Source organism: Chinchilla lanigera, unplaced genomic scaffold, assembly GCF_000276665.1.
Source record: "Chinchilla lanigera isolate Chin_1 unplaced genomic scaffold, ChiLan1.0 scaffold00003, whole genome shotgun sequence".
NCBI classification, from domain to species: Eukaryota; Metazoa; Chordata; class Mammalia; order Rodentia; family Chinchillidae; genus Chinchilla; species Chinchilla lanigera.
This window is the reverse complement of record NW_004955404.1, coordinates 19122594-19150461: the sequence shown is the minus strand read 5'-3', so window position 1 is coordinate 19150461 and position 27868 is coordinate 19122594. Positions and strand designations below refer to the sequence as shown.

Below are 27868 nucleotides of genomic sequence, written 5' to 3'. Positions count from 1 at the left end.
CCCTATGCTTGTTTATTCAGCATATTGTTCATGGGTTGCTGATCAGGGGAATTTGTCATTTTCTTAATTTAACTCTCAGTGACATTTATAGAAGAGCCTTGTATCCTGTTGAAATCTATGAGTTACTTTTTTCTATTAACGTGGGCTGAACATTTCCATAATTTTGTTTCTTGCCCTTTGCACTCATTGTATATTTACTTTTCACAACAAGCTAACTTGATAAAGGATATTATCATTTCATGTTGACATAGGCAGACACATGTTCAGAATGGAAATTGATTTTCTCAGCGTGGCTAAGAACTAAAGCAGGGGGCTGGGGATTTAGCTCAGTGGCACAGCGCCTGCCTAGCAAGAGGAAGGTCGTGAGTACGATTCCCGGTACCGGAAAAAAGCCAAAAAAACAGAAAAGTACAGCAGGAATTAGCTACAAGACAGGTTCGTGCTCTGGTCTTCCTTCTCAGCTGCACTTACAGTGCTGGCCACTTTTGGTCCTCTCTAGTTCTAAATCCAAAGTGGTATATTCCGTTTCCATGACTGTATCTTCCCTATCTGTTTTTATGTCTGACCTGTGTTTTAACAGTTCCCACCGGTGTATCTGCATTTGCTTTCTTTTTCGTTTTATTTTAGCATTGCTTGGACTACTTCTCTACTTTTCATTTCTCTTTTTGGTTTCGATGCCAATTTCCACACCCACATTCTCCTGATTTTTCTCTGAGATGAAACCAAGTGAGACACAATCTACATTTAGCTGCTATCAGCTCACTTGCAACATTAATCAGCATGGAAAGGAAAAGAACTCACCCTAAATAATATGTAATTTATTCAGAAAAACAGCTTTTTAAACCAAAACAGTAATAAAATAAGTATAATTTGATTCAATAATTTGTATAATAGAAATACTTACAATTATCATACTTTTTCATTAATATTTCTCTGTACATTGTACCACTTCATTTGTAACCTAACCTGTGGTACTTCATGTTATTTTCTTTGTTACTATCTTGTTTCCTTACAAATTCGATGGAACGTTTAAAATAACTGTGCAGCTAACAACGTGCTGGACAATTATGAAAGGTTCAGTATCACTAGACGGATTATCAGAATTGTGTGATTGTGAAATACTGCATTTTAATTTTTGGAACTCTTTTTTCACACTACAATGATGTCATCTTTAAAATTTAAGTGAATTTTCAGAAATCAAGTACTTTAAACGAGGTCCCTAGGCTTATACTCTAATTTCCCATAGAAGATACACTAATACTTTTGGTATATCCTGTTAATTTAAAATTATCGAATGTTATAAAATGAATGATATAATGTGCACATGCTTAGCAAAAGAAAACACTGGAAGCCATCAGCATAGAAACTAAAATGTTCGTTTCATAAAAGTATTTTGAACACCAGAACAATTTAACAACATGACACATATCTTTCAAGAAATTATAAGCCAAAGAGCAGCTGCTGTCATCAGAGGCATTAGAATGCCATGTAGTCTGCAGCAGAGGGCACTTGTCAACAGTCTGTTTGAACACAGCTGCAGCTGGGATTTTCCAGCTGACTTCCATCTGGACAGGACTATGGCGCTTCTGAAAGATCCTCAGCAGAGCCCAAATGGCTGACGGTGTAGGTCGCAAAGAAGGACAGATGGCAAGGTAAGTGAAAAACACTTCAGCGTTTCAATCATGAAAAAGAAAATCAGTGCCATGAATTCTTAAATATATCCAAGTATGTAACCTTATAATAGAGAGCATGTTTGGGGTTTCAGAGTAAAGGGAGATATATGTGAATTGTAAAAAATTGGGGATGTTCTTCTATTTAAATTATTAAATAAAATCATGGCGCTTTTACTAATATTAAAATCTGCCTGTAGGAGCCTGCAGAATCATTAAGAAAATCCTACTGGAAGCTTGTTTAGTCTTTGCTTGAAACTAAAATTTAGATTTCAAACAGTTACAGATTATTGACATAATATTTTCAGCAATCTTTTAAAATATACAATGCATAAAGTGAAATCTTTGATGTTTATGTTCTAGCACTCAACTTATATCTTTTTTTTTGGTTATTCTATATCTCTCAGAGTTTCAAAAATAAAGTTTCTGTTATATAATGAATGTATTAAATATACAGTGAAATTTTTGAGGTTATCTAAATGACTGCAAAACAATGAATGTTAAATAATAGGTATACAAATCTTGAATTTTCTCAATTGTAAATTATGAAAAATATATAGCATGTGGTGATTGTAGAGTAAAGCTTACTTTCCATAAAGATGATAGGTGAAATTTCTGAAGTTTTAATCCACTATTAATATAATCAAACTTTTAGGATTTTTAAATTTATAGACCTGAATTTGAATCTGTATTTATATAGAGAGAATGATCTATATGTTTATCTACATCTATCTATAATCTATATCTCTCTCTATATATATCATTCTAAATGATATGTGCCTGAAAAATTTCAAAATCACTAAAATAAGCATTTGTCATTCATATAAATTTTTTTCATATTTTACAGTGTAAAATATTTCATTTTATATAGTTTTATAGCAATCACTCAATTATTTATACACATTACAATGTTACTTAAGTGAATTTTTAAAGTTATGTGTTTTGAAACAATGTTTGTATTATGTGAATTCACGTTAAGGTACAACACTTACAAATTATTACTATTTTCTAGAAATAACATCAGAACTTCCTATTATGTTAAAAAGTATAAAATGAATTATTAAATTGTCTGGACCCATATTATTTCATAGTTAATAAAATATTTTACTATAGTCCTATGTTATGTGTGAAATATTCATTTATAATTTACACTGCAAAATACTTCACTTGCCACTTATAAATGTCCAGTGCTGATATACCATGCTACAAGGGAATCACTTTTCATTACACTGATGCATTGATAACCAAATCTAAACCAATACCTTCAGAATGCATACTCTGATGAGCGCACACCATACTAGCTTTATTCTCCCCTAAGGAATTTCACACATACCTAAGTACTATCTCTACAGTGTACAATGCAAAATACATTCTCTCAGGAGTGAGCACTTTTTCTCACTGCTTGGAATCTTTGAACTACAAATTTGCTTCTATGTGTTGCAGTCTTTCCTGGTCTGGCTTTTGCTTTGCTCTTCAAATTCATGTAGTTCTCCTTCACTTCATGCATTTCACACACTAACAAGAGAACTACAATTGCTCAAGCATTGTAATTACTTTGCCCCACTGCTTTTATACTGGCCTCCCCCTACCTCATTCACTCCATTCCTCCTTCCAACTGGATTCTTTTATAATTATTGGAAACATTTTATCCTCTTCCAAATCTGAATTAAAAGCACTCAAATATCTTCCTAGAAATCAGCGTTCCCACTTATAACATTACAGACTCTTCAATAAACTTCAGTTTAGGATAGCAAACACCACATTCCTATTTTACATGAGCTCCAATTTCCTTTTTTTTTTATTTTAAAAATAAAAGGAGGAAAACATTAACAGACAACATTTTACAAAATAACAAAAGAACAGTACAGACAGTATGGAATTACAAACAAAGTGATAGGGAATTAACAATGTTTGTTGTATTGCATATTGATATCTTCAAAGTGGTTTCTCATGAAAACAGATATAGACATGCAATGCTGATCAACAAAAGACTCATTGACAGTTTCTTTCAGCAAAGAAATACAAGACAGTAGAACAGCCATGTTAACTATCCTACATATACATACATACAAACTTTCTCCTTCTTTCCCTTCTCTTTTCCCACATCCCAGTTACCCTTCACCTTTGAGTGTTTTCCTATCATTTCACAATGTCTATCATACCTCCGAGTTTAAATTAACTCTTTCAGGTTTTACACTAGTGAAACAATGCAGTGCTTGCACATGTATGTTTGATTTATTTCACTTATGAGTATGGTCTCTAGTTGTGACCATTTACCTGTAAAAGCCTTGAGTTTATCTTTCTTTACAGCTGAGTAATATTCCATTATATAAAAGTACCACAATTTTCTTATCCAATCCTTGGTGGATGGACATTTGGGTTGCTTCCACATTTTAGCACTTACAAATTGTGCTGCTATGAACATAGGTGTACATATATGGCTGTGATATGATGTTTTTAGATCTTCTGGGAAAATACCCAGAAGGGCAATAGCTGGTTTGAATGGGACCTCTAGACCTAGTTTTCTGAGGAATTTCCAAACTGATTTCCACAGTGGTTTCACCATTCTGCATTCCCACCAGCAGTGGAGAAGGGTTCCTATTTCTCCAGTTTTCTCAAGGAATGTTTGATAAGTAGAGTTACTTTACAAATATTTGTTAGAAGAATATAAAGTTTTCAATAAAATCATAGAGATTTTTAAAATAATAGACATTTACCTAAACCTGAATTTAGTTTAGTTTTTGTCTCAGTTATGAAAGTTTTCAGATTAACTGGAATTAAACTTATGCTTCAATTTATGTAAAGCAGAATAATTGGTCTCTTTGACAAGCACAGCATAGCACACTAATATCTCAGTCATTAACATACATAGGGTTTATCTAGAGTATTTGTTTACTTCTTTACTCAGCACATAGGAATCTGTTTGTTATAGTGTAAAGAGATAATTATTTTAATAATTATTTCATAGATATTGCTATTTCCTGAAACCACCATTGTGTAATACCATGATAGACATTCCTTGATATTATTAAAAGAATGTTATCTACAAAACTCCTTCTGAGCACCTACAGTAGAAGTGAAAGAGAACTGTTAAAAATAATGCAATGGGATTATTTTTAAATATGAGTAAATTTTCCCTTTGTATAAATATATACTGTATCAGCAATTTTTTAATAATATTCTACAATAATACCATAGATATATATTTAATATATAAAATGTCCTCAAAACATAGTGAAAGTTTAAACTAAACACATACTATTAAAGTAAAAAACACATTGCGATTAACACCTCTCAAAATACTCTCATTGCAATAAAATTCTCCTATTGTACATATATAGCTGTGATATGATGAAACTTTCTGAACCATTTGTGGGTGTCTTCTTTTGTGAGTGTCCTTAAAAATTGTGGTAAAATACTGCAAATTAATCTGTTGCATCCCATTCAACAGAAACAGGCTAAAACCATTGTGGTGTGGTGTGTTCTAATCCATCTTATTATCTGATCAAGCACTTCTAATTCTTCTCCAAAGTTAAAATTACCATGAAAGGTAAATATTATGAATTGACAGAGACCATCAAGTTAGCCATGGCAGCACAACTAGAGATGCTCACAAAATGAGACTTCCAAAACTGCTTTAGAATGTAGCCTTCCAAAATAAAAGATCTAATTAAACAAGGGGTCAGTGGAATGAATAAACACATTACAGGAGAAGAACAAATGTCCAATAAACATATAAAACATATGGTTCAACATCCATAATCCATCAAAGAAATGTAAATTGAACAAACACTGGGATTTCATCTTACCTCAGAAATAATGACTATAGACAATAAATCAAATAAAAACAATTTCTGGTGAGGCTGCAGGGAAAAAAAATACTTCTATATTTCTGGCGAGAAGGTAAACTACTGCAATCTCTATGGAAATCAGTATGGAGATTTCTCAGGAAAACAAAAACTGGAAATTCCATTTTACCCAGCTATTTCTTCTAGATAACTTTCCAAAAGAGTTAGACATCATATTACAATGATACATGCATACCTATATTTGTAGCAGGACAATTCATAATAGCTGAATCTTGGAAACAGACTATTTGTTGATCAACAAAAAAATGAATAAAGAAAATGTATTTTCACGTAATGAATTATTACTCAGCCATAAAGAAAGACAAACCTGAGTCATTTGCAGAAAAATAAATGCACCATAAGACCATAATGTTAAGCAGAATAGATCAGAGACAGGGGTTTAAATAGAGCACAATTTCTCTTATATGATAAACCCAGTATATAAAGAGCAAAGTAAAAGATAGATAATAGAAAGTAGAGAGCCAGATCTCTCTCAACCCAGAATGGAATCAAGAGATAGAGGAAGAGGGGAAGGAAAGAGGATGAAGAAAGGATTTAAATTGTGTTATGTATTTGTACCAAGTCCTCACAAGGAAGGGAAAAAAATATGTACTGCAAACACACGCTAATGAAGAAAATTAAAATAAGCATAAATGAATAGTATTAACCTTTAAAAAGTGTCAAGAATGATGGAGCAATTGTGTTTGAAGCAAGGGAGAGTACTTTGAGATGATTAATGGCAATGTTTCCTCCACAATCTTAAATAGTTTTTAAATTAAATATTCACTGGATATATCAATCACACCTCCTATAAACACTCTTAGGATTTAACCCAATATAGTTATGGTTTGACGGTGAGAAGCTGTCTTAATTACTTTCTAGTTGCTGGGAATACTCAATCTATAATTTACTTTATTTTCAACCTACCATTTAAAGGAAGAGAAGTTTACAGTTTCAGTCCACGATCAGCATGTTCCAAGCCAGAAACAAGATGTCAAAAGGGCATGGTAGAGAAAAAGTTCACTTCATAATGGCTAGGAAGCCATGAAAGAGACAGGAAACCCAGTATGGATGTATCTGTCAGGCCACACCACAGTGCCTAATCCTCACCAAGCCCCCGCTCCTGACAGCATACTCAGCTACTGAACTTATTAGTAGATAATTCTGATTCATATCGCACCCCACAATCCAATAACTTTCCACAGACCCCACCTCTAAACACATGAACACAACCATAAATATACATGCACCAAATATAGGAGCATCAAACTACAGAAGACAAACATTAATAGACATGAAAAATCAAATAAGAAATAATACACTTTAATGGGGGAACGTAATACCATATTTTCACAAGGAGATAGGTCACATAGACAAAAGAATCAGCAAAAAAATAACAGAACTAAACCAATCCTGTGAACAAATGGACTTAGTAACATTTACAGAGTCTTCCACCAAGCCAGATCAGAGTACACATTCTTCTCAGCTGCACATGGGATGTCCTCTAAAATAGATCATATACTAGCCCATAGCACATACTAAAGTAAATGCAAAGGAATTGAAAATATCCAATGCATGCCATTTGACCATACTCCAATGAAATTGAAAATTAATGGCAAAAGAAACTGCAAAATCTCCATAAACACATGGAAATTAAATTACACCTTCCTAAACAACCAATGGGTCACAGATGAAAATAAAGAAAAAGTTAAATAACATGTAATCAAAATATGATATACAAATAAAATATTAAAATTAAACAAAAATAAATTCACAAAACACAATCAAATGAAAATGCAAGTACAACATACCAGAACCTGTGGAACACAATGAAAGCAGTTCTAAGAGGAAAATATATAGCAGTCAATTTTCACTTTAGGAAACAGAATGAGCACAAATAAACAATCTAATGCTACACCTCAAAATTCTAGGAAAAGAAGAGAAACTCAAGTGTAAAGCTCATATAAGGGAGGAAATTACAAGGATCAGAGAAGAAATTAATGCAATGGAGACTAAGAAAACAATACAAAGAAGTAATGAATTGAAGAGTTGTTTGTTTGAAAGAATAAATAAAACACCTAGCCAATCTTATCTAAAAAAGGAATGAAAGAATCAAATACATGTAATGAGTAATGAAAAGTGTGAAATCACCACAGATCCTGTGGAAATTCAGAAAAATATTAATAGCTACTCTGAAAATCTCTACTCTCTTGGATGGAAAACACAGAAGAAATCGACACATGCCTAGATATATATGAATTACCAAAGCTGAATCAAGAAGATATAAAAATTCTGTATAATCCAATATCACTTAATGAAAATAAAAACTTAAATAAAAAATGTACCAATAAAGAAAAGCCCAGCTCTTTATTACTGGCTGAAATCTTCAAGAAATTTAGAGAAGATCTAATGCCAATACTCTTCAAATTCTTTAATGAAATTGAAAGGGAAGCAATACTCACTAACTCATTCTTGGAGGCAAGTAGTACCTTGATACCAAAACAAGAGAAAGACCCAACCAAAACAAGAGAACTGTAGGTCAATTTCCCTAATGAACATAGATGCAAGAAACCTCAGTAAGATACTAACAACCAGAATGAAGCAAATCATCAAGAAGATTATACACTATGACCAAGTGGGATTCATCTCAGGAATACAAAGATGTTCAACACAAGCAAATCAATAAATGTAATACACCATATCAATAAAGCCAAAGATGAGAATCCCAGGATGATCTCAACAGATGCAGAAAGAGCTTTTGGTAAAGTCCAACATTCACTCATGATAAAAATTCTACAGAAAATCACAATAGATGGTCTTTATCTCAATCTGATGAGATTATTAAATAGGCAAAAAATGAAATTTTTCACTCTAAAATCAGGAACAAAACAAGGGTAATCACTATCATTATTCCTATTCAATATAATTCTTGAAGCATTAGCCAGAGCAATTAGACAGGATAGAGAGAAATAAAAGGAATATCAATAGAAAAGGAAGAAGTTAAATCATCATTATTTGCAGATGAACTAATATGCTACATAGAAGACCCCAAAAACTCTATCTAAGGACTTTTAGATTTAGCAAGCAAATTCAGTAGAATACCTCAGTACAAAATCAACATTCAAAAATAATTAGCATTCCTGTACACAAACAACAAATTTACTGAGAGAGAAATTGGGGAAGCAACAGCCTACACAATAGCATCTAAAAATGAAATACTTAGTAATCAAACAAAGTAAAAGATCTGTACATTGAAAATTACAGTACTCTGAAAATAGAGATCAAAGAGGGTATTGAAAAATGGAAAGATATCCCTTGCTCATGGATAGGAAGAACTAACATTGTGAAAATGGGGATACTCTAAGAACTATTATACAAATTTAATGCAATCCCAATCAAAATATCATTAGCAGACCTCACAGGTCTACAGAAAGAATTCCCAAAATTCATTTGGGCACAGAAGAGACTTAGAATAGCAAAGGCAATCCTGGGCAACAAATGCAAGGCAGGAGGCATAACAATCCCTGACTTGAAATTATACTACGAACCTACAATGTTAAAACCAAAATGGAACTGGCAAAAACACAGACCTGAGAAACCATGAGATACACTACAACATGCATACACAACTAGAAATATACTGTACCATCTTATATTTGACAAAGGGTTCAAACATGTTCACTGAAGTAAAAATAGTCTCTTTAATAAATGGTGTTGGAAAAACTGGCTTTCCACAAACCAAAGGCTAAAACTAGACTCATGTATATCATTGTGGTAGATGCACAACTGGTGGCCAATTTGTAACACCTAGCTGAACTGAATCAGCATGGTGCTTGATGTGGAGGGCCCACTTGAGGATTGTTGCCACCAATATAAAAAGGAGAAATGGATAAGAAGAGAGGGTACTGTTGGTTCTCCTGGAGGAGTTTGTCACATTGACTTTCCCGATAGGAACTCAGCTGTTCTTATTGTTACAGGAGCTTAGGACCTTTTTGTTGCTGAGAATAGCTATGGTTGACTCTGGGGAAATTCTGTGCCTTACTTGGAGCATTGCTTCTTGGATCCAGGCAGAAAGATGGTACACTGTTCAGTATCTAGGAGAAGATTATTGCACTGGGTTTCCTGATATGAATTCAGCTGTTTTCATCATTAGAGGAGCTCGTGACCTCTTTTTTGCTGAGGATGGCTGTGGTACTTTTTGGGGAGCATTGTTCCTTACTGTGAGCATCACTTCCTGGCTCCAGTGTACCTCCCTCGGCCTGCTGGCACAGATCCTTCATCCCACTGGCACAGACTTTCTAGTTCCACTACTAACTTTTGGGCCTTTCCAGTGCAGATCCTTGATATAGACTTGCATGAGACATTGTTACGGGCTCTAGGCCTCAAACTGGACTCACAGAGAATGTTACCATGGGCTCTAGACCTTCAACTGGATTCATGCAGGACATTGCTATAGGATCCAGACCTTCAGTTGAATTCTTTGGGTCTCTAGGGTGTGGATAGATTTCCTGCACTCTTTTGTATATTACTCTTTGGATGACTATTGTAAAAATAATCAGAAAAACTATGTGTCCTCTATTAAATTGTTTCCCTTGCAAACACTGACTACAATAATCACCATGCACTCAACTAAAGTTAGAGTGGATCAAAGATCTAAATATTAAAAAAGAAACACTAAATCTACTGGAAGAGACAGTGGGTAAAAATCTTAAAAACAGGGAAAGTCAGAGGATTCATGAACAAGACAGAAACTGCATGAAAAGTGCTTCAAAGAATCAACAACTGGGATCTCATCCTATTAAAGAGTTTTTGTACATCAAAAGAAATCACCAAGAAAGTAAAGAGAAAACCTATAGAGTGGGGTAAAAGTTTAGCCAACTGTCCTTCAGACAAAGGACATCTATTTAGAAAGTAGAAAGAATTAAAAAACACGAGGCCCTCCAAATTCAAACACCTAATCCAAAAATGAAGAAATAAAAATATCAAATAAATGTATGAAAAATATTCAACATCACTGGTCAATTGAGAAATGCAAATTAAAACACTGAGATTCCATCTCACCCCAGGAAGACTGGCTATCATCAAGAAATACACCAATACCAAATGCTAACAGGGCTGTGGGAAAAAGGAACCCTCCTCCACTGTTGGTGGGAGCGTAGACTGGTATTGTTGCGGAAATGGTACCAAACTGAATGGAAAATGCTCTGCACCAAGGAGTAGTAGACAATGAACTTTATAATGCCAGTTGGCTAATGCGGGTTCGCTCCCAAAGCATCAGCCCAGAGCCAACTTTGGGCTTCATTTATACAGGTTTGCAAGCAGGAAGTACAAAGTCCTAAAAGTGTAGTTAATTTTATTATAGAAGTGTCAGATTTTCTTTGTTGTTGAGCTGAAAATCCTTGAAACAAGTTAACAAATGGTATATTTGGAAACTAGAAAGTACAGGCTGTGAAGCTGGGTCTGGTTAAACTGGACTGGGTCACTTTATCTTTGGTTTAGTAAGTCAAGGATGAGTGAGTCTAACAGAGAAGCTATGTGGTGGGCTGCATGAACTTATTTTATCCAAATATGGTGTCAGACTACTGGTTGATTTTTATTTTTTTAAATTTCCATTACAGTACAACTACTGTGGAAACCAGTGTGGAGATTCCTTGAGAAACTAGGATTAGAAGTCCCATTAGACCCAGCTATTCCCCTCCTAGAAGAATTAAAAACATCATACCACAACAATATATGTGTACCCATGTTTATAGCAGCACAATTTATCATAGGTAAATACTGGAAACAACTCAAATGCCTATCAACTGAGGAATGAATAAAGAAGACATAGTTTTAAACAATGGAGTACTATTCAACTGTAAAGAATAATAAACTCTAGGCTTTTATACATAAATGGGTGCAATATGAGACCATAATCATAAGTGAAATAAATCAGACTCACAAGTGTAAACATAATATTGTCTCCCTAGTGTAAGAAACTGAAAAAGTAAATAAGATCCAAAATGTACAATAGGTATTGTGAAATGGGATGAAACTGCTCAAAAGCGTAAGAACAACCAGGATGGGAGAAAGGACAAAAGAATGAAGGGAAAAAGAATGAAGAGAAAAATGCAAGATAGCTAAGATACCTACACTACTAATTTCTATTGAAAAGAAAGTTTTGCGCTTACATTGTTTGATCAATTTTTCAGGCCTTATCTTGTAATCTAAGCAACTACTTTGATGGTAACAATACCCAATGTATTAAACATTGTTAATCTCCTACTATCTTGTTGTGAGATTCTGTACCATTCCTTTCATTGTTTTCTCTCTTTAAAATTAAAAATACTGCAAAAGACATGAGCTTAAGAGAGGGAACAAATGTACCAATGAGTTACTAAAGTTGGCCTTTAATTTAATGAATCTCAGCAGAAACCACTTTGAAGTCGAAATATAATCACTAACCCTTAGGGAAGCAGCTAATTTTACCTTTTTCTTCGGAACGGTTTCGATAAATTAAATAGCTTAAGTAATTTCAAGTTTTCAATCTTGTGAGCAAAAAAAAATAAATAAACTCTATTTAAATTTAGGTTGTATAAACTACATGACTATCTCACTAAATTGTTGCTGGGAAGCAAATTGAAAAATAATTTATCTTGATGTTAATTTTTAATGGCAAGTTTCTGTATTTTACCCATTTTGTTGGTAAAATTGTTTCTTGGGGATCTACTTTTGATCAGGCTTTATTCCATCTGTTGTGGATGCAAAAATGCTTGGGATATAATTCATTTTTCTGTAGGCACTTAAAATACCTGCAGAGAAAAGCAATGAAGAAGTATTTACAACTGAATAGTCCACAGAGCCGAGTAACTTGAACAAGATGTACAACTGAGAAAGATATCTGCATATTTTGAACTCCACTATACAATGGACCAGATGTTTATGGTTTACCTGAAATAACCCCCTGGGTGTGATGTCATCAGTCACTTTGTAAGGTAATTAGGTCTTGAGGGTGGAGCTCTCATGAATAGGACCAGCATCCTTATCCAAGGAAACACTGAGAGTTCCTTTGCCTCCTCCTCACAATACAAGGGCAGAAAATGCTCCCTGGATGAGAGCCCCTGCCAGAACTTGACTATTGTGGCACTTTTCCCTGAACCTCCATCCTCCACAATTGTTAGAAATAATGTCTACTGTGGAGCACATCCATGTTGTTTTCCTGTGACAGTCCAAGCTGGCCAAGATGTGCTCTGCTTTAACCTCATTTCTCTTTCCTTCTCTTAGCTCCAGCTATATCAACTCCCTTGGTGTTTCTCAGGCAGAGCAGACACACTCCTACCTTTGCTTTGGCTGTTGCCTGCCATAGTTTTTCCTACAGAAAACTCAGAAAGTCTGCCACAATTTTATTCAACTATCACTTACTTAGTGAGATTGAATCTCTACATACTCTTTCATATTTCAAGATTAGATTAAAATACTGGATCCACTCTTTAATCTTTACCTCATTGTATTTCCTTCATAACAGTATTTCCTCTGCTTTACTCAGTAGAATATAAGCTAGCATGACTAGGCTATCTGTGCCTATTTATCTAACATTTTATGAAAAATTGCCAGAACACAGATGACTTAATGAATGATTCCATATAACTTCTGTTCTTCTATGAGTCCTTGAACATGAAGGCAGAGGGTATAGTTTTCCTTGCTTATAGCTTCAAGGACTGTCTTTCTGCATAGTTTTTATTGAAAAAAAGTCTTACCTATTTTGTCATCTACAAATCTGGGTTGAAATTTCACTGAAGAACAGTGAAAGCATCTTTTATAGTAATACTTGAGTATAATAATACAGTTTAATAGAGTATCTGACATTGTGGGCATATTTTGTAATTATTCCAGCTGTTTCTTAGGGACATAGTAATATTAAAAAGTATACTGCTAGCAGGAGACTTTTTACATGTCAAACAGGAGAATATGGCATTTATTATGTCAAAGTATTCCATTTAACAGGAAAATAAAGAGAATAAATTAAATATTTCCTGCTTCCACAAGAATATTGGAAATATGTTGCAATCACCACAAGGATATCCAATGCCACGTAGTTTTTATTAGCTTTTCAGAGCACTCAGGTCATATTTTCATGTAATAAGAGTCACATATCTCTTTATACTTCTAATGAATTCATAATGTACCACACCTACTTGCATTTTAGATGAATAAATACTCAGTTTGTCTATTCTCTATAATGTTTTGTATTGCAGAAAATATATATGTCCTTTTTCATTACTGAGTGAGGATGTGTATCATATTTACAATTAGAAAAACCTATCAATATATCAGACTTATCTGAGCATCAATTTTGAACTTAAAATATATGGCCATGGCCTTGGGTGGAACATGGATCTGTCTCCTCTGTTTTAGTAGTTATAGATGATATGTTTCCATTAAATACATGCTAGCAAAATTGTCACTGAGTTAAGCCAAACTAGAAGGGAAGTTTGCATAGAAAGAAACTTTTACAGTGACTTTTTCAAAACTGTTGTTCTTTGGTATTCCATAATCATTGTACTCTAAGGCAAACTTACACAGTGTCTGCAGAGGGCTGGTTTATCCTTAAAACCTCCAAAGGCAGTGCTACTCTGCCAACATGTTGGATTTAAGCTAGTGAGATGTTTCAGCCTTCTGGCCCTCAGAACTCTAACAATTGATTTGTATTATTTTAAACCGTGAATTTGGTGATAATTTATAGTAGGTACAATTTGAAATTGATGGACATAGTTAACCTTTAAAATATTCATGCTAGCTTTTTTTTGAAATTTGCTTTGCAATGGCGGGATTAAATTATTATTACAATTTGGGTCATTGCATTTAAATGGTCTTTTTGATATGTACTTTAAGCTGGACAGAATTCTGTTTTACTTCCTCTTCCCTTCATCAATTACCACTTTTGTTGTATGTATTGTATTTATCAGTATAAGGTCAGCCAAAGGAATTTAACAATTTCACTTATGTTCTTTGATTTATTTCTTATTTCATCTCAAATCTCTAGAACTTTGCTGAAATATGATGGTTCTTAGTGACCTTTCAAGGATCACACCAAAGTGATTTTTTCTTTATCGCCCTGTGGCCTGAGCCACTAGCTGGTAGTCGGTTAAGGAGTTGAGAAGATGCTCTAAATCTTACAGACTCTAGAGTGCTGTTAACGTCATTGGTGACACTGAACCTGTAGCGCACTCTGTATGATGTTATATATTCAGCACAGCACAGCTTCTCTGCAGGTTGGAGGATACACATATATTTCTGCAAAACAATATTGTAGAAAACCACATTAATCTTATGTTTTGTACATATCACTGGACTGTTAGAGTAAAAGGTAAGTTTATATTTCCCAAGCATCGACATGAAGTTGTGCTTAGCAGGAGATAAGATATCACTTGTATGTTTTAGATAATTCAAAATACCCCTACACTTATTGTCAAACATATATGTAAGGTTCCCCTTTCTATTATCAGTTTAATTTTAAAGAGTTGGAAAGTAACTGCCCTCTGGAGGTTTTGTCATATTTCTATCACCTTTAATATTTCTATTTTCACTTTTAAATTACTTTTGGCATAAAACTTCCTCTATATTTTGAGTCTATACATAAGTAACTGCAACCTAGTGTCATTTTAAACAAGCCGCAATCCACCTGAGAGTATGTTCTTGAACAAATAGCTGATTCTGTGTCAGCCACAGCAGCTGAGCTCTAGACAGTCGCGGACTATCAACTGATTCAACCATGTCCGTATGAAGCTCTTCACACCCTGCTTACAGAAGGCACAGGCTGACTTGTTGCAAATCAACATATTTGTGCATATTACTTCATTTTCTTTCCATAAATATTTTCTGCATACATTGTTGGGTGAAGCGCTATGTACCTGTACTGTTTCAGCGTGATTTCTAATTCATGAGGATTTATTTGCTTAAATAAGATCTATTAAATTCAAATTCTTCAGTACTTCTTTTAGTAATGGTGAAGGTTTTGATACACCAGCAGTCCAACATTTTGTGTAGTGCAAAGATACAATAATGATTCCAAGATTTCTAAATACATGCTAATTTAATAAAATTTAACTAAAAACTGAGTCCTACAATAAATTTATCTGAAAATTGTTTTTATATAATCATTACAATTATTAACCTTGTCTTCAGCCTTTACTGACCTATCATGAGTTCTATTATTGTCTTTCCTGTGAGTTGCTAATTATTAGAATTATCATTCTTGATCTTTCCTCCAAAGAGTTCTCAGAAAACAGCCAATTTTTCAGAACTCTATTCTTGAGGAAGAACAAAGACATTCTAATTCAATGTTATTGCAAAAATCATCACTCAGATAAATAACTCTTTTTCTTTTTAAAGACATTAAAGTTTGTTTACTTTTATTATTTTAAGTAAAATATGACAGGATTAATTCTGCTAGAAAAATCATATTAAATGATTTTGGATGTTTCTGTCCCCTATTATGTATTCAGTAAATTATCTTTTAAGAATATTAATTGCTAATGTACTTTCTAAATTTCCATAATTTATCTTTTTTCCTCCCATTCCAATATCACAAAAGGGAAACTAAGTAATTGAAATGAAGTGCAATTTAGATTGAAATAAAAGAGTAACTGTATAGTGGCATTGAAAATTAAATAGGGGCTGGGGATTTAGCTCAGCGGCAAAAGCGCCTGCCTGGCAAGCGCAAGGTCGTGAGTTCGGTTCCCGGTACCGGAGAAAAACCAAAAAAAGAAAATTAAATAAAATTTTGGCTGAAACTTGGAGAACTTCCTTCTAGGTAGGAGAAATTGAAAATTTGTGTTCTGCAGACAAAGAATAAAGTACAACTTCCCTTATAGTTTTTTGTATCCTCAGGATCTGGAGAATGATGGACATATATTTCCAATAGATATGTCAACTATTTAAATAAATAATATACTTGTAATGGACAAATGGATCTTTAAAGAGATACACAAAATTAATCCAAATCAGTGCAGAAATAAAAAAAGAAAAAAAAAACTATACTGACTGGAACATTTTTACTAAATAAGAGCAAATAAAAAGTAGCCACATAACCCAATATTAAGATTTCTTGTTTAACTACAAAAGACAAACTATATAATACCATTTGATAGCCATATAGTTTAATGTAATACTACAGAAAACTGAAATATAGACCCACATAAATGTACACAGAAAATCTGCGACAATGATACAAAAATAATTTAAAGGAGAAAAGATAAAATTTTCAACAAATGTGACAAAGCCATCAGACATCAATTAAACAAAAATAACCAGCAAAATGAAATAGATATCAAATAAAAATATAAAAATATATAAAAAACATGAAAGTGAGTTATGTTTCAAAACATATACAAAGACAAATTAAAAGTGGATCATGAATTCAAATTTCAAAGTGCATTATGAAAACTGTGAAAACTTTAGCAAAATTTTAGGATTTAACACAGGGTAAAGACTTCTTAGACTTCACACCAAAAAAAGTGCATTGTAAATGGAATCATTTATAAACTAGACTTTACAAAATTAAAAATGCTTTCTTTATGACAGATCCAAATAAGATAAAGTGATAAGCAACAAACTAGGTGGAAATATTTTTGTACTATACACCTTCCACAGGTCTACGACTTAAATTATACAAAGCAGTCTGGACATTCAGCAATCAAAAAATTAAGGATTCAGTTAGAAAAATAGGAAAATTCTGTGATGAAATAGTTCAAAGAAAATGCCAAGTAAACCTTTGAAAAGGCTTTCAACATCAGTAAATCTTAGGAAAAGGAAAAATAATTCCCCAGATTATGGTCCTATACACAGGCAAGAGTAGTTGTATTAAAAAATATTGAAAAGCCTGCATCCTGACAAGGAAATATAAAAATAGAGTCACTCCTGGATCACCAATGGCAATGTTCAATACTACAAATGTCCTGAGAGCATTTTGGTAATGTCTTAAAAGGTTTGCAACCACTATACAACCTAGCATTGTATTCTTTAGTTCACATTCTACAGAAATAAAATGCATTTTGCATAAAATCTGTTCTTACATGTATATAGCACCTTTGTTCTTAATAATTCCAAAATGGAAACAATCAACTCATTTTTCAGTGAGTGAGTGATTAAAGAGTGTGGAATATTTATATCACAAAGCAGTAGGAAGTATTCTCAAGTGAGAAGCACTGGCACAGATAACATTGCAGAAAATTGTAAAAATTTTTGTAAAACATTTTGAAATGGCAAGATTATTTCAGTAGAGAACAAACTAGTAAATTTGAAAGGTTGGAGACAGGTGTAGATGTGGGAAAATTGGGTTGGTTAGAAAAAAGCAAAATGAGGAATTTCTGTGGTGATGAAAATGTTCTGTATCTACATTGTATCAATGGCAATGTGTATCATTTTGCAAGATGTCACCATTTGAGGGAAACTGGTTGAAATCTACAAGATATCTTTCTGTATTATTTCTTAAAACTTCATATAAATCTAAAATTACCTTGAAGTAAAAGTCTCATTGAAAATATAAGATTAAACATCTATCCAATATGTTAGTAAAGATGCATAGAGATCTGAGAAGTAACCCAATGAATGCAGAGACTAAAAATATGAAATATGAAAGAATTTAATTGATATATATATATTAGAATGATAAAACCCAACATATTTCTATCAGAAAAACTTTATAGAAATGACAGCTGTTAGCCACATAAATTAGGTGAGGCCATTTCATTGAAAACAATAAGAAGATGTGTGTTTTCTTTTTTGAAATATGTTTAAAAACATCAGAGTTAAGACAATATACAGTTTCTTATTTGCATGTAATAGGAGATCCAGGAATTTGGGTTCATAATTGAAGCTTGTTTCTTCCACAGCCACTCACCTACTGAATATGTTACAGAAAATTTGAGACAAGCAAGACATTTATCAGACTTGCAGTCCTGGGGGAAATTTCTCACCGCAGGCCTGTCAAAGAAGATATTCTAGGAAACAGCACAGTCGGTGGGTAAATCTTAATAGTGATTTGTTTTGTTAATAAGAATATAGTAAAACTGCAGCGGTACCTTGGTTCAGAAACCTAATTCATTGCATAATTCTAGGGAAAATGTTCATGTTCATTACCTGAAATATTCTATGAAGTGAAGCAAAACTTTGACAAAGTTTCTGTTTGTGAACTGAACAATTTGCAAACAGAAGCATTTGTGAAATGAGGCATTACTGTAGACCAGCCTTTGCAGGTTAAACTTACTCAAAAGTAAGTAAAAGGAATCATTGTCTATCCATGATGTAGTTATTCCATGTCTATCTGTCTTGGTTACTTTTCTCTCATTGCTGAGACAAAATACCCAACGCCCAAAGTTAAGGAAGGAAAGGTTTATTTAGCTTACAGTTTGTGGAGGTTTTAGTCCATACTTGGCAGGTTACAAGGCAGAGTGGCACATGGCAGAGGACTATAGCTCATGGCGGCAGAACGCAGCCAAAACAAGAAACACAAAAGGGAGGGATGGGGGAGGAATGGCCACAAGCAGCCTCTTCCTCTCCCTTACATATGCAAACTATCCACGCCAGGGCGGGTGTAGCTCTCACTCCCATAATCAATCAAACTCTAAAAGCCTGCCCCATGGCTGCATGAGGCTTTGGGGGGACACCCAGACACAAACCATAACACTATCCATGATATGGGCCTTTAGTTAAAAAACCAAGTATAACAGTGAGCAAAATACTGACTATACCTCTGGTGAGAGATTGTGAGTGAGGCAACAGTGAACTAAACTGCCTCAAAAATAAATATCCTACCATCTTGTCGAGTGAAACTCTGCATTATCTCTACTGTTTTCTCAAAGAATTATTTTCTTATTCCCTACAATGGTTTGAGCAGTCTTCCATTCTTACATCTGGTAATCTGAGCAGTGTAGTTGAGGATAGTGACATGTAATGTAACAACCCCTGTTGATTCATATTATTTTGTCTTGAGACTCTGTATCACTTTGATTGTTCTTGCTTTGATTTGTTTATGTTTGTCATACTGGTTTGTTGCTACTCTTCTGTTTGTTTGTTTCTCATTTAGTACTCTTTTTAAAATAAAAAAAAAAGAGGAAAAAAATTGTAACACAAATTCACATTGAGTTTTGTATACAGGTACTTTCCAAATACAGAGCTAGAACAGAAATCCTAGGAAAAGCACAGAGTCTCAGTTATCGGAAACAAAATAAAGGTAACGTTCAGGATCCTGATGGTCCTAGAAGAACAAATTAAGGAGACCAGAGAGGTGAGGAAAACTCTCAGAATTTACATAGCAATAATGAGTCTTAGGCTAAAATTTATGACTTTTAAAGCTAGGATAAACTAAGGGGGAAAATTCAGATTAGCCTATAAAATTCAAGCTACCATCTTGCAGTTGTAAGCTAAAGAGCTACTGGAATTCACTTAGGTTTGTCAGATGTTTAAATCTATCTTCCAGACTAGAGACCTTTGTGAATACTCAAAATCTCAGAAAAGCTTTGACTTATAAATAAAGTTATTTGAAAAAAAAAAAAACAGTAAAAAGGAAGAGATAATGACTTTGCCAAAAAAGGATTTTAACAAGGTAATATAAACCCACTCAATAATTTCAGGAAAAACATGAATAACGTGAAAGCAGAAATTTAAATTTTGTTCTGTTTCAGTTTGCAAATTTAAAATAAAGATTGTTATGGGTTAGACCTAGAATATGTCCGAAAACTCATGTGCTCAGGGCTGGGGCTTTAGGGGAGTGATTAGATCATGGAGTTACTGTGCTCCTTCCAGATTGATCCAATGTGAGTCTATGGCTGAGTGTGGACTGGGGAAATGAGCTGGGAGGCTGCATCTCTCAAGCTGGCACCTCTCTTCTCCCTCTGCAAGCCACTATGACAGGAGAAGCTCTCCTGCCCCACATCCTGTCATTGTGCCCTTCCTTCCTTTGTACCAACTAAGGACTGAAAACACGAGCAAAGTAAACCTCTACTCCTTAAATATAGATGTTGGGTATTGTGTTTCACTGATGAAAACGTAACTGAGACAAAGCTTCCAGAGCAAAAAATATAATATCTGAAATAACATCTTGCTTGATTGTCGAGCTTCACATCCAACTCTGTCCAGGGTGAACAGATCCCTCAAGGTGCCAGCAGATGTATAAGAAAAGTAAGAAAAACATCAAACCAAGAGAGCCAAAATCCTGTGTTCAGGTGCTACCAGCCTCTAGGACTCACTGACTCCTGATTACCATCTTCAGTAACCTTTTATTCAGAATCCATCCAGCCATCACAGTGAAATCTCAACTAACTAAAATAACAGAAAGGAAAAAGCAGATTGAACAAACAAAAGCAGAAGCTGTGACATGGGGAAGAACATTAAGTTCTCCAATCAACATATATTTTGAGGTTCAGGGAAAAAACATTCCATAAATATATGAAAATATATACCATATATTCTTTAATTATCTACCTTGAATCTATATTCTTATTCATTATTTACTTTTACAATATTAACTAGTTTTCTTCATTATTACAGATTATAAATTTTTAGTGTCCTTACAGGTAGGTAAATTTAGGATCATCTTTTCTAAGTGCAAAGGATGTTTACTTTAATTAACTTGAAATTAACCAAATTCCTGCCTCTGCTAGAGTAACAACATTAATATTTTTACTTAATAGGATTAAATATATATATGGGAGCATATGGGTAGATTTAATACATTAGACTTTGGATGTAATTAATACAAGTACATTTGCCTTCCTGATATTTTCACTTTTAATTAAATTGAGAGTGTCTTCTCTGCTATGGTTAAAAAGGTCCAAAACATTTCAAAATAAGAATAATAATACATTTGAAAATGTACTGGTCAACATTTGTCTCAGGACTGTTACAGAGACTGTATAGAAGCAGGAATGGTGGTGTGTACCTATACTCTCAGTATTCAGGAGGCTAAGGTATGGAGATGACAAGTTTGAAGTCAGTTTGGACTACCTAGCATGTGCAAGGAGACCAACCCAGACTGTAAAGGGGAGATCCTGTCTCACAAATGTAAATCAAAACAGAAGGATCATGTAGAAAAGATCAGTTTTGAAGGAACTGTAAGCCCTTCATTCTCAGTTATTACTTTAGAGAAGATGAAGATATTCTCAGGCTTCTTGCCCTAGAAATTTACAATCTTCAACAGACAGGATTTAACAGATTCCATTTGACATTTTTACTCCTAATGTTCACATATATTTTGTGTATTACTATATATTAGCATGTACTATATACTTATAATGATGTTAATGAAATTCATGTTTTGATTTTTTAATATTTGTAATAATTTTAATATTTGTAACTGTTATGGATTGCATCTAGATGTTCCCCAAAGCCTCATGTGCTCATAGGTGGGGCTTTTAGGAGGTGGCCAGATCTACTTTGTGTGAATGTGGATTCTGGGATTAATGTGAATGTGTGATTCTGGGATTAAAGGTGTATGGATTAGTCTACTAATTGGTGTGGCATAGTTCTTGGTATACATAATGGAAGCCCACCCCTGGTGTGGGTGGTACCAATCAATAGGTTTACAGCTCATATGGAATGTAAAGGGAGAGAGGAAAGGCAGCCTTGCTTCTGCTGCTGCTTGCTGCTTTGCTGTCTTCAGCCCTATTTTGCCATGGACAGTTTCTTCTCTGTGATGCTTCTCTGCTATGCCACTCTGCCTTGAAGCCAGCCAACTATAGATGAAACCTCTATAGACTGTGAGCTAAATAAGCCTTTCTTCCTTTAACTTAGAGTGTCAGGTATTTTGTCTCAGCAACATGAAAAGTAATTTTGTCATTACTGCTTGTCATTACTGCCTTTCTTCTTGTGCTCTAATCAACGCCCACATCTAAATTTCTTTAACTTTACTCATTACATTTGTATTGATCTGAATTTAGTCTCTGTTTATGATTATTATCTGAACTGTTAAAAATAAAATTTTATTTAATTCAGCAAATTCTTCACTGTATATTATAGTAAAGTAGCAAATATAAAAGTAGTAGCCAAGTCCAAATGATGGAGGTGGACCAGAACATATAGTTGCTATAATGTTTAGCATGGCAAAACTCTTGTATCATTAAAATCAAATAGAAGTTTCACAAAATTTGTATTTTAGAATGTATTAGTAGAGAGAAAAGCAGATTTGTATTTCTACAGTAATGAAGTTATATTAATAATCAGTACTTTTCCCCAAAACTGATTACTTCTGGTAAGATTTTCATACTCGATCAAATTAAATATTCACATATACATCAAAAAATCGAAGAGTAAGTTTTCAATGTTATTTGTGAGTTCTTCATACATGAAAACAGAGCAGTGTCTTCCCATGCTTTGACATTGAAAGAATGAATGATAATCAGGAGCAGCCTCAGTGGAGCTAGGTGCCAAGAAGGATGTAGAAACTAAACCAAAGTAAACCAAATAAAACAGGAAAGTTAATGGACAATGACAAAAGAAAATCTTCATAATCATTAGCCACTAACACTAGTGATGATAACAGAACTTGAATGTGCCGTTTCATTTTTTTCAGGAAATTTCAGATGCATGGTTGAGCAACTCTTCAAGTAAAGATGTATAGAGAAGGAGTTACAACAATAAGATGAACATCTCTACTTCCTCCAAAAACTCAACCAAAATGAACAGATCTTAGCACAAATGAAACAAATCTGTAAAGCACTTAACAGAAATATGAGGAAACATATGGATATGTGTTAATCATTTAGTACAGAAATATCAAAAATAAATGGGTAGGGCATCAATATCCAAAGTTGGGAGTAAAGTCTGGCGTGATGGTGCATATGTATAATCCCAGCACACAGGAGGCTGAGGCAGGAGGATGGTGACTTCAAGGCCATAGTGAGGTAACATAGTGAGGTCAAGCTTAGACTGGGCTGCATAGAGAGATCCTGTCTCAAAAAACAAAAGTGAAAGCTAGAAAGGTTTGGGGATATAGTTTAATGTCATGGTCCTGGGTTTATTCCCAAGTACTGGGGAATGAGGATTTTTTTGTAAATTTTGTTTAACAGCTACTTTTCCATATCCTTTCTTACTTCTCATGCATCAGTAACTGATCCTATGTAAGCCTTGGAAATTACAAGACAGTTTTTCCAAGAGTGAATCAAAGGTTCTGCATACAGACAGAATTAAAGCAAAAGTGAGGTATTTTCCAGAGAGGTGAATTGAGAGAATTTCTGGATAGTAAATGTAGAACTCTTTGAGCCTTTTCATGGTTCATTTCCAGAGATCTGAAAGATACAGCTAAAATATTCTATCAGGATACCAGGAAAAAAAAAAAAACTTTGAAATCCAAACTCTAAATTTTAGAAAACAAAGAAAAAAGGAAAAATTTTTAAAATAATAATATTTTAAAATCTCCTTGACCTAAGTACTATGAGCATCTGAAAGGGCATCAGTAGGACCACACCATGGATAAAACACCACTTTGCATCAAGACATGTTGTAGTGACCCTTCTGAATGCTCATAAAATGGTGACAAGTGCTTTAAAGAGAGTAAATTACATCTACAGCTGTAGTGTACTCTTAATAGTAACACTCATTGAAGTGGTGTTGATTGTATAGAGTCTTTAGAATGCTGTGTTTCAAAATGTGCAGGTGTAAAGTTGCTTCTTAAGACAAAATACTAAGTATTACTTAAAGATGCTTAATATATACAGAGTTAAATTATGTTAACTGAATTTGGGGTAAAGTTTATTTTATCTATTAAGACTCTGAAATTAAAATACACATGAGGTCTTGTACAGCAATATAAAATTTTCTTTGTACATTTATCTTTAAATTGCAGATATGGTTTCGGTAGCTCTGTAGAGATGAAATTTTTTCCTGCTAAAACCACCTGAGGATGAAATTAAACATACTTTAACTGGGTTGTGCCCATGGGAGGTCTCAGAAGTGTCTGTTTGTATAAGAAATTTATGAATTGCTTTTCTTACCTCCCGCAGTGCTTCATGATGATGACCTGTATCGAAGAAATATCAAGTGCTTTATAACTTCCCCGATTGAATTTTTAAAGTAAGTGAGATTAATAAAAATATAACCAAATGTAGCCTCTTAAATGAATGCAAATGAGAAGAGATTCACAAATACTTTTTTCAGTTATACAAAGCCGTTTACTACTAATAAGAATGCATGCTTTTATTAGAAGGGTTTGTTGGTATGTGTATGTTCATATATTTGTTTAGAAGGAAAAGTAACAATCTTTTTTGTCACAGCTGTTGAAATTTGAAAATCTCATTTTTTCTTGGAAATTTCTTTTACTATTTATTCAGTTATTTGTTTGTGGACCAATATTACTCATTAATAAAGTTTTTGACTTTTATAAATTTCTTCATTTTATGTGTTTAACTTTTATCAGCACATGTTTGTAGTGCATACTGAGCACATTCTTCATGGAGAGTTGTTCCAGGGACAAAACATACACTGATCCTTTTCTAAAATCCTCTTCCCCCTCCTTCTGCTTCACTTTTTTTTAACCTACTCAGATAATATATTTTACTACTTAGCTGTTTAGAGAAAAATATTTATCCCACAAATTCAAGGGTAATAAATTTTAAAAAACTTTCAAAGGCAAGCATAAATTACTGAAAAAATAAACATACCACTAACATATTGAAGTTGTAGAACTATTTTTATGCCATGTCATCCAAATCACAAAAGTAGAATTTCTCTTATATTACTTGAAACTTAATTTCTGCCTATAAACACAATGAGCATTATATTTTATATTTAAAAATTCATTTCAAAATATACCACAATAGCATTGTTAAAAATTTGCCTCTGATTTATCATAAGTATATGAAATTGAATTAACCACATTAATTCTTATTTACAAATGAAAACTTTCATTTTTAAAAATATAGTAGAAATATACACAAAAGCAGAGAATTGGCATTGATTTAAGTATGTTTTTGTATTTTGTAATCCATATGTTTTAATCAGAAGGCAATCATAGTAATTAAAACAGAATGGAAGAAAGGAAATATACTGAATAATTGTCATAAATAATTAATATGTTTTTCTTTAGATAAGATACATAGTACATGATAAATAAGACCTACCAGTCTGTTGTACAGTGCTGTGGTTCTATTTAGTGAGTACTATATAATATAATTTTGCTAGAAGGGATTTTCTAAATGATTTTATAAGTATTCTTATCATGAAAATAAGCAAACAACAACAGCAATAGAGGTTCAATAATGGGGAGGTAGAAAATTTTGGAGAAGAATGATGTCGTTATCCTTTAAAAATTATGAATATTATGACATAGAAAGTTGAGTTTCTGTGATGCTTAACTTTCTGTGCATTCTGACATATTTTGGAACTCTAAGGAATGTTTTAGAGAACTGGCATATCATAAAATATGTGTAAAGGAAACATGTTATAAGGATTCCTGAATTATAAACAGTTACAGCTTCCAGGTAGGAAAACAAATATTTTGACAGTCTCTAGTGATGCAAAATTTTGAGGTTAAACATGAGCTTAGATGTTAGTGAAACTGATAAATATTTATGATGAACAAAAGTTAAAAAGCGTAAAAGAACCATACAGTTATATTAGAAAGAATAATGGCCAATTGCAGCAGTTTATAACATGGGAGGGAATAAGAATGATTTCCAATGAAGGGCCAGTTCACAAATCCTAGAATATTTCAGGTGAGGAGATAATATATAGAGAATAATTAAAAAACAAAATAAGGACAGTTTTAATATAATATGTTTTATAACCAAACGAGGAAATATTTTCATTTGATGAATCATCACAAACAATTAGAAAAGTGAAAAAGTAAAACAAAACAAAACAATCTCAAAACTGTAGCATTTGAGACAGGGAAGCAGCAGTCAAGGAAATTAAAAATGCAGAAACTTAGTCTACAGTATTATCCAAATTGCAATAAGAAGGTGCTTTGAACATGGACAAGGAATACGTGTAATTTTATAGACCATGTGATTTAGCTGTGTAAGACTGTTAGAATAACAAAAAACAGACTTCTTTGAATGTCTAGGTGTGTGTCATTTGCTTGTAAGGCCATACAATAAATAATATTAAAGTATTTTATAATATATTTAAAGTTATATGCTATCTTATAAGTATGGATAGAAAGATTACCTTTGACACTCTGTAGAGAGTTTTTCAATGCAGCTATTGACCTGATGTATCAAGTTTGGGTCAATAATACACTAAAGTGTTAAGTAATAACTCACTAAAAATTAACTGTAAAGATTAGTTATCAGAGCCAATAATATGTGTATTTACAGTAAAAAAGGCACTGAGAAGTAACATAATATGTGATCTGTTAAGACATACTGATGGTAAGATTTATTTGTTAAGACTTCTTAGAATTTTAAATGCTGTTTGGGTAATAAAATGGAAAGGTTTTTTTTTTCTACGTACAATACAAAAAATTAAGTAATAGATACATTCTTTGTAGCTATTGTCAGAAAATTCTTGTAAATGAAGAGCTAATACCTTATACATGTATCTCATCTGAATTGCGTATGATGTTGTAATATTGTGTGAGAATATTTTGCATGGATTTTAATACTATATTCATAGTGTATATAGGTCAATATTCATTGTATGAACATTGAAATCATGAATCATCATAATAGTTTTAAAATAAATACAATTTCTGAATAATATGAAAGTTATGCTTATATAATATTTAAACTTACATAAAATGTCTTCATAGGGGAAAAAGATAAATGCAGCTGTTTGAAAAATTCAGACTATCTTAAGGGTTAAGAAACTTAATCTCTGAAATTGTTAAAATTAAATCAAATGGAATCAGTAAGTAAGATACACTTCCATTTATGCTTCTTTAAGACTATTGTGAGGAAAAAGTGAGAAAAAATTAATTTTGTTTGCATTACTACTGAAACCTTAAGCCTGATGACTAGATAGAGGTTTCAAGAAAAATCATCATTTGCAACACTAGCAAAGAGACCATAGTAGATGAAATAGTGCAAAGACAGTGTTCACTTCTACTTCATTTCATAAATGATATCTGGTATAAGAATTCAGTCTCTTGCACATTACTTGGATCCAGGTTATTATGAGAGTGAGTATGATTAACCCTTGGTAGCAGTTTGCATGCATGTATCACATTTAAAATGACAAAGATTACCATAGGTTGCACTGTTGAGTGAAACTAGTTTTTATGTTTAAAGATAGTCTCAAAACAAAAAAATTATATAATTACAATAATCACTCATGTTGTTTCTTGAATTTGCACTAAATTATAAAATCAAATAAGACAGTGATACTATAACATGTAATGATACCGAATATCTTTTTTTTTTTTTTTTTTTTTTTTTT

The 27868-nt window shown here is 33.1% G+C and overlaps 2 long non-coding RNA genes across 2 annotated transcripts in view; one reads left to right on the top strand and one right to left on the bottom strand.

The window, feature by feature from the left end:
- Positions 1–345: 345 nt before the first annotated feature.
- LOC102003614 lies at positions 346–24853 on the top strand. Its single transcript, XR_259318.2, has 4 exons — positions 346–435; positions 1535–1652; positions 18391–18517; positions 23067–24853. It is a non-coding gene; the product is annotated as an uncharacterized LOC102003614 (long non-coding RNA).
- LOC102004137 overlaps positions 12159–27868 on the bottom strand; it is a 50714-nt gene continuing 35004 nt past the window's right edge. The window contains exons 3-4 of the long non-coding RNA XR_259319.2: positions 14573–14791; positions 12159–12309 (exon numbers count right to left, since the gene is read on the bottom strand). This is a non-coding gene — a long non-coding RNA (uncharacterized LOC102004137). The remainder of the gene's footprint in view (positions 12310–14572; positions 14792–27868) is intronic.